General features: G+C 41.5%; 1 long non-coding RNA gene across 1 annotated transcript; it reads right to left on the reverse strand.

Moving 5' to 3' along the window:
* Positions 1-6,641: 6,641 nt before the first annotated feature.
* LOC118451980 lies at positions 6,642-7,876 on the reverse strand. Its single transcript, XR_004841606.1, has 2 exons — positions 7,159-7,876; positions 6,642-6,867 (listed from the first exon to the last, which is right to left on the reverse strand). It is a non-coding gene; the product is annotated as an uncharacterized LOC118451980 (long non-coding RNA).
* Position 7,877: the final 1 nt, after the last annotated feature.

Here is a 7,877-nt window from a genome sequence, read left to right on the forward strand (position 1 = left end):
AAACCCCCAAAGCAGTCTTGTGAGGGGAGAAGCAAAGAGCCATCGGTACCGAGCAGAGGTGACGCTTACGTAGAGGTGATGTTACTTACAGAGGTGACGCTTAACACATCAGAGACCAAGATCCAGACGTGGCAACGAAGACTGGAACAAATGCAAACTCTTACATAGAGTATGGTGCAAGATCATCCATATTTAAGCACAGAACAACAAGAGCTTCACACCCAATGAGCCGAGACAAAACCAAAGCATCCTCCTGGTGAGGAACAGCTCCTAAGGAACAAATTTGGGAACAGTCTGCTCCAAAGCACAAAATGCATGGCAGGCAGTGTCCCCGTTGAAGGTTAACTCAGAAATGTAGAAAGGTTTGATAAACAATAAGAACATTTAGTCACCTGTAATCAGAAAAATGTACAGTTAGCATGCTTAGGACAAGGACATCCAAGTGCAGTTAAGCCTGGAAAGGACAGCTTAGCGAGATGTTTTGAAAAAAATCTGAAAACTTGGCAAATAAGATCAAGGTCCCCATATCCTTAACTGAGTCACCTTCATTATAATAGTAAAAATCACACCCCCAGGTTAAAAGACCCTGGCCCGGGTGAAGCCCCCACCGCACAGAGCGTGCCTAGCACAAAGAAAGGACAAAGCGCACGCGGGGCTCTCAAAGAACCAGAGGTTGGTTAAGGGCCATTGCAAAATAACTGGTAAGCGTTGCTCCCGGCGTATAAATGCTGCTGCGTGTTCGCTGAGGTGCGCTTGATTTGTGGGAAACCACCCAGGACCGCACAAACCCAAAATAAATGAGCAACGTCTCTCCTGAGTGTGTGACAACTGACTGACTGCACACCGGGACACAGATCCGCTTTTTGGAGAACGGGTTTTGGTGACCCAGGTGGGGTGGCGGTGAAGCCTTGCCTAGATTGACTTGCCGGCTGCCGGGGGGGAGCAGCTGCTCTGTGGATTCCAGGATGCACCGACGTGTTCGCTGGGGGATTCCCCCAGTGCCCTCCCCACCCGCACTCAAAGGTGCGACACGCGAATTAAGAGACATTGCAATATGTATATTGCATATATTACAGGTGGAACGTTGTATAAAAGGCATTTTATGGGCTTTGTGCACGCTTGGCAGTGGTGACCAGAGTGCACAGAAGCACAGGTAAGAACATTCTTTTTGGGTAACAATATGGGAGCGGGACAAGGGGTAGGGCAGTCTGCTGAACTTCTCCTCTCCATTAGGATGCACCCTGAAACACCGGAATAAGTTTGGCGGGGATCCCCTAACAAAGAGGAAATTAAGAGAGTACTGCAGTCAGTGGTGGCTGGTTAGTATAAATTGGATGATGCAGAAAGATGGCCAGAAATGGGAACTACGAATTACAATACTATTTTACAACTCATGTTATTTCACAGAAGGCAGGGTAAGTGGGATGAGGTTCCATACGTGGATTTGTTTTTCACCTTACAGAATGATTTTGAAACTAGAAAGAAATGTAAATTGTTGGCTTCCGATTCTAATGTTTTGGTGATGACGAACGAGAAAACAAAACTACCTTGTTGTGGCTCTGCTTGTAGTGTTGGGAAGAGATGCATAAAAATGAATGAGGAGGAAGACGATGTGCAGTTGTTGGTTTCTTCTGGTAAAGCACAGGATAATGGTTCCTGCAGGAGGGGTGATGAAGGATTTAGTCCTGCTGCAGGCAGAAGTCGTGCCCAGCAAAATCCAGTGCTACAAGCCCCATGGCATGAGGCAGTGGGAGTGGCTGGGATGCTGGTACATGTACAAGTGCTGTTTTCCACCTCAGATCTGATGAATTGGAAAGAATCTGCCAGGTCATATGGGGATAACCCAGAGAAAGTTTATCAGGCTCTCTGGATGATGGTTGAAAATCATAACTCGTATTGGAAAGATATGCAGGTATTGCTTAATACTTTATTTCTCCCTGCGAATGGTGTTAGAAAAATGCTCAGGAGGAAAATGCGAGGTTAAGCACCATGGATGGTCCAGATTGTTTTATGCCTGCACAAGAACCTGATTGGGATCCAAGTATGGGAGCAGGGTGACTGATGATTAAACAATATCAGCAGTTAACTTTATATGGAGTAAACTGGGGTACCTAAAAACCTTACAAAATTATCTCAGGTGGTGCAGGCCAAAAAGGAGGATCCCTCTACCTTCTATGAAACGTTGTGTGAGACTGCTCACAAATGGACAGATTTGGACCCAGAGGATGAGGCTATCAAAGTAACCTTCACAACACTATTTGCAGGGCAACCAGCACCAGGCATCAGAAAAAAGTTACAGAAGGTAGGTGGTATGTCCAGAATGACAATATCACAGCTAATTGAAATCACTTACAAAGCCTAGAATAATAGAGAGAAATTAGAAGAGAATGAAAAAAAAAGAAAGAGGAATTGAAAGATCAGAAACAAAAAGCTGCCATTTTGGCAGCGGCATTTACTCAAGCACAAATATCCTCTAGGGGATCCCAAGAGAATGGGGACATGGAGGAGGATGAGAAGAAAAAGAAATATTGGGAATAGAACCCCTTTGAGGTTTGATCAATGTGCAATTTGAAAAGAAAAGAGACATCGGAAGAACGAATGCCCAGAACGAAAACCAACTTGGTCACCACCCTCTGTTCCTATTCCTGAGGCAGATTTACTAATGATTGGTACAGAATATTCTGATTGACGGGGACCAGGGTCTGAAAAATTTAATTCCCCAGGTAAGCCCCTGATTCCAGTCAGGCTGGAGAACAAAATCAGTAATTTCTTAGTGGACACAGGAGCAACTTATTCAGTATTAAATAGTTGTAAAGGATCCATGAGTAAATTTTCTATGTCAGAAGATCATGCCATGGGAAAAACAAGAGGTGAAACCCTTTTTCCAGCCCATGACGTGCAAAACTGGAAATAGAATATTGACCCATGCGTTGTCCATTACCTCTGACGGGACAAGATTTAGTGAATAGATTGGAAGCACAAATAACTTTTGATAAAAATAAAATTCCAGTACATATTCCTCAAAATAGCACCTGGGAAGCACAAGTTTATATGCTACAGGAATCAACAGGAATAGAGGACATAAAGAACAAGGTCAAAATCTCCTCTGAAATTATGGATGCATTGGCTCCCTTTGGGGAACAACAGGAAAACCTGGAAGAGCCAAATAATCCAAACTGGTAAAAGTGGAATTAAAGCAGGGAGCAAAACTTGTAAGACAAAAACAATATCCTGTGAAACTAGAGCCTTGTATTAGATGAATAAATTTTTGAAACATGGACTGCTACAAGAATGCCAAGCTGAATATACTTCTATTTTGCCTGTTAAAAAGCCACACTCTCAGGAATATCGCCTAGTGCAAGATTTAAGTGCTATTAATCAAAGAGTGATTGATGTTAATGTTTATTTTACAGTTTTAAAGGATGCTTTCTTCTGTATTGCTCTGGAGGAAGAGTCAAAAGTTGTTTGCCTTTGAATGGGAAAGTCCTACAACAGGACACAAAACACAAGTATGCTGGACAGTGCTTCCCCAAGGCCTTAAGAACAGTCCCACCATTTTTGGTGATGTATTAGCAAAAGAACTGGAACTATGGCAAGGTAAGAATTTATCGGTTACCTTGCCACAATACATGGATGACATTTTATTAGGGGCAAATACAATCAGGAAGTGTAAGGGTTGGTTACCTTGCCACAATACATGGATGACTTATTAGGGGCAAATACAATCAGGAAGTGTAAGGAAACAACTATTTTTGGGACTGGCCAGGTATCAGGCATCTCAGAAAAAAGCACAGATTGTGCAGAAGAATGTGATATATTTGGGTTTTGAAATTTCTCAAGGAGAAAGTTAGGGGTTGAGAGAAGGGAGGCAATATATCAGACTCCCCACCCCCCCCGCCAAAAAAAAAAGTGCAGAGCATTTCTTGGAATGGCCAAATGGTGTCACCTTTGGATACCTAATCTTTGACTGGTGGCTAAACCCTTGTATGAGGCTATTAAACAGCCAGGAGAAGTATTGGAATGGACTCCAGACTGTTGAAAAGGGGTTGATGATATAAAATTTGCTCTTATCGAGTGCTTCAGCATTAGGCCTCCCTAATTTGACAAAACCTTTTGAACTTTACATGCATGAATGAGGACATCAAGCATTGGGAATACCTGTGCAAAGTCTAGGGGACCGGAAAAGACCAGTGGCTTACTTTTCAAAACAGTTGGATAAAGTGGGCTTGGGATGGCTGGGATGTCTAAGAGCAGTAGCAGCAACTGTGTTAATAGAAGAGGCACAAAAATTAACAACGGGACAGAGTTACTGTTCACATGCCGCACGCAGTCATAGCTGTCCTGGAACAAAAGGGGCACCACTGGTTGACTCCGAGCAGGAGGGTACAATATCAAGCAGTATCACTTGAGCAAGACGACACAATAATGAAAGCAGCCGGTACCTTAAATCCAGCATCTTTGCTACCCCTGCAGCAAAAGGAGGAATTGATACATGGCTATTGAGCAGGTGTATTCTAGCTGCCCAGATTTAAAAGCTACTTCTTTGCAACATCCCGACTGGGAGCTATTTACCAACAGGAGCAGCTTCGTGGTTAAAGGGGAGCGAAAGGCTGTAACCTTGGAAAAGGAAATAGAAGTAAAGCCACTACCAGTGAATACATCAGCTCAAAAGGCTGAATTAATTGGCTTGACCTGAGCTTTGGAATTGTCCCCTGGAAAGCAAGCTAATGCAAATCAGTATACAAAGTATGCCTTTGGAGCGATACATGCTCATGGTACAATTTGGAAGGAACAAGGGCTGTTATCCTCACAAGGGAATCCCATAAAATATGTCGAGGAAATTATGGAACTGCTGAGGGCAGTTAATATGCTTAAGGAAGCAGCAGTTATTCATTGTAAAGCACCCCAAATCTGCAAAAACCGATGTGGTCAAGGAAAACAGAAAAGCTGATGAGGCTGCAAAAAAGGTGGCTTTATCTGCCAACACAGCAGCACTGCTCCCAGAGAAGACTTTGGAAAATGAAGTTCCTGTATATACCGAAAAAGACTTGTTGAAATGCAAGATGACTATTGAAGGACAGCAGGTGACACCGCCCATAATGAGGGAATTAATGGAAGGGACACATAAAAGTACACATCTGTTGTAAGCTTTGCTTACAACAATAAAACGATATGCTGTAGCAATTAATGTTATTAATGGCCAAAAGCATTGTGCAGAAATGTGGAATTTGTTCAATGAACAACCCTAAAATTCAAAAAAGACCCCTTCCCCGAAGAGGCATTACACATCCTTAACTGAATCACCCTCATTATAATACTAAAAATCACACCCCCTTTGTTCAAGGAACAACCCTAAAATTCAAAAAAGACCCCTTCCCCGAAGGGGCATTACACATCCTTAACTGAATCACCCTTATTATAATACTAAAAATCACACCCCCAGGCCAAAAGACCCTGGCCCAGGTGAAGCCCCTTCCTCACGAGCATGCCTAGTACAAAGAAAAGACACTGTTGCTTTAAGTGCACCTGAGGCTTGCAGGAACCAAGAACAAGAGGTTGGTTAAGGGCAATTGCAAAATAACTGGTAAGCATTGCTCCCAGCATATAAAATGCTGCTGCATGTTAGCCAAGGTGCACTTGATTTGTGGGAAACCACCCAGCACCCAAGACTGTGCAAACCTGCAATAAATGAGCAACATCTCTCCTGAGCACGTGACAACTGACTGCACGCTGGGCCACGATCCGCTTTTTGGACAACATTTCTAGAAAAGTCAAACATTTTATTGTCATTTATGAGTACACTGTTTGTGATTTTAGAAATACAGACTCTTCGCAAAGCACTGAAACACAGATGCCTTCCAACTTCTAAACCCTACGTTATTCTAAGTCTTACAAACCTTTTATATTAGCAATTCAAGTTTGGTCTTTGCTGCAACAAGTTCTTCACCGAAGATGCAAAGATTTAGTTCTAGACTGCGAGACAACAGAACCAAGTTTCAAACGCCGCCCGCCAGTGAGCCATCAAGCATCGCTTTCAAATACTCCGTCTATGATCTTCTTGTACTTTGTGCCCATAATGGAGTTCACCTTTGAAAATTTTAAGTCAGAGGATTTTCCAGTTAACTGTCAACTGGTATTTCCATTACAGCATCTAGAAGCAAACAGATACTCTGCAAGGACTAGTGCTTATGAAGAGGTTATGTTTACACAAAACCCAGAGAGGCCTCCAGAAACATTCAAGGTTAAAACAAACAGTTAACAGTTGCAAAAAAACCTGTACATATTTTCAGTCATAACACAAGGAAACACTGGAGTATCAGTGTTTTGTGTTCTATCTTCAGTAGCGGCAACTGTGCTAGTCTTAGTATTCTACATGTTCCTCCCTTCCCCCCCCCCCTTCAAATTTTATAATCACAATCTTAATATACAGCTGTACTTACAGGAAATATTCAACAATGCACAGCGCCTTAAGCAAGTTCCATGTCTGGTTTTGAACAAACCATATAAAATAAGTGACAAAACAGTTTAAAATTGGTCCTTGGTTAGGATTACTTATTTTTATACAGCTTGGAAGCACTAAATTTAAAGACACACATTTATTATTAACCAGCACAAATTATTCTTTAGCTTTTTTTTTCCTCTTTTTTTTTTTAAAGAGTGTGTTAACAGTATCATGCATGAAAAGCAAGCTGCTGCTCCCAAGTGCAAACACAGAGTTTAGACTGAATGCTTTCTTCTCAGGTTGTTACTCCTTCTTTCATAAATTATTTCAACATAACCAAGAATAGAAGCAGCTGACTAGCAAAACAATATGAAGTTCACCTTTTACATTGTGACCCATTCTTAAAGTAATGGAATACTTTGGACCTTTAGCATAAGGACATTTATTATTAACCAGCACAAATTATTCTTTAGCTTTTTTTTTTCCTCTTTTTTTTTTTTTAAAGAGTGTGTTAACAGTATCATGCATGAAAAGCAAGCTGCTGCTCCCAAGTGCAAACACAGAGTTTAGACTGAATGCTTTCTTCTCAGGTTGTTACTCCTTCTTTCATAAATTATTTCAACATAACCAAGAATAGAAGCAGCTGACTAGCAAAACAATATGAAGTTCACCTTTTACATTGTGACCCATTCTTAAAGTAATGGAATACTTTGGACCTTTAGCATAAGGAAGGTTCAATAGACATGGCAAAGGATTTTTACATTCTTTGATTTCATTTACATCTTTAAAAAGAAAATTCTACATTTTAGCTGGCTAACTAATGAATCATCATCTGGAGACTGTAGTATTGAAACAGTGCAAGACATTTGCAACTTCAGGGACATCCAATTACACTGTCCTTTCACCCAAACAATGATTAGTAGAATATTGCATCAGTCCTAGATATACAAGACAGGACAAAAAGCTCGTTTTAGAAGAGCATTAGGATTCAAAAATCTTTTATATTTAGTGAAAAGAATCCACACACAAGTATGCACGAAGGACTCCTTAACGTGGACTTCATCACAACAAGTATAATCCAGCTGTAAGTCTTAGAACTAGACTTTTTATTGGTACGAAGCCATATTTGTTCAGAGACCACAATTAGAAGCTCCATTATTGACGCTTCAGCATCTGGGTTTTTTGACACATGAACAGCATCAGAGCTCTCTCCTGTCAAACCAGAGACCAAAAATTCAGCTGAAACAGCCCAGGTGGGCTATGAGTTTAAGCAGTCCACTTATGCCCTAAAACATTCCAGACACAAAAAAGCTGGCTTTCATCTTTGCACTACCTCAGTAAGAGTAGAGGCCCCTCACTAATGCAATATTCCAAAGACCATTGCAACTAAGACTGTTGAGTCAGGTCTCAGTTGAAAGCTACCACCACCACAGGA

Source organism: Egretta garzetta, unplaced genomic scaffold (genome assembly GCF_000687185.1).
Source record: "Egretta garzetta isolate BGI_Z169 unplaced genomic scaffold, ASM68718v1 scaffold583, whole genome shotgun sequence".
Classification (NCBI taxonomy): Eukaryota; Metazoa; Chordata; class Aves; order Pelecaniformes; family Ardeidae; genus Egretta; species Egretta garzetta.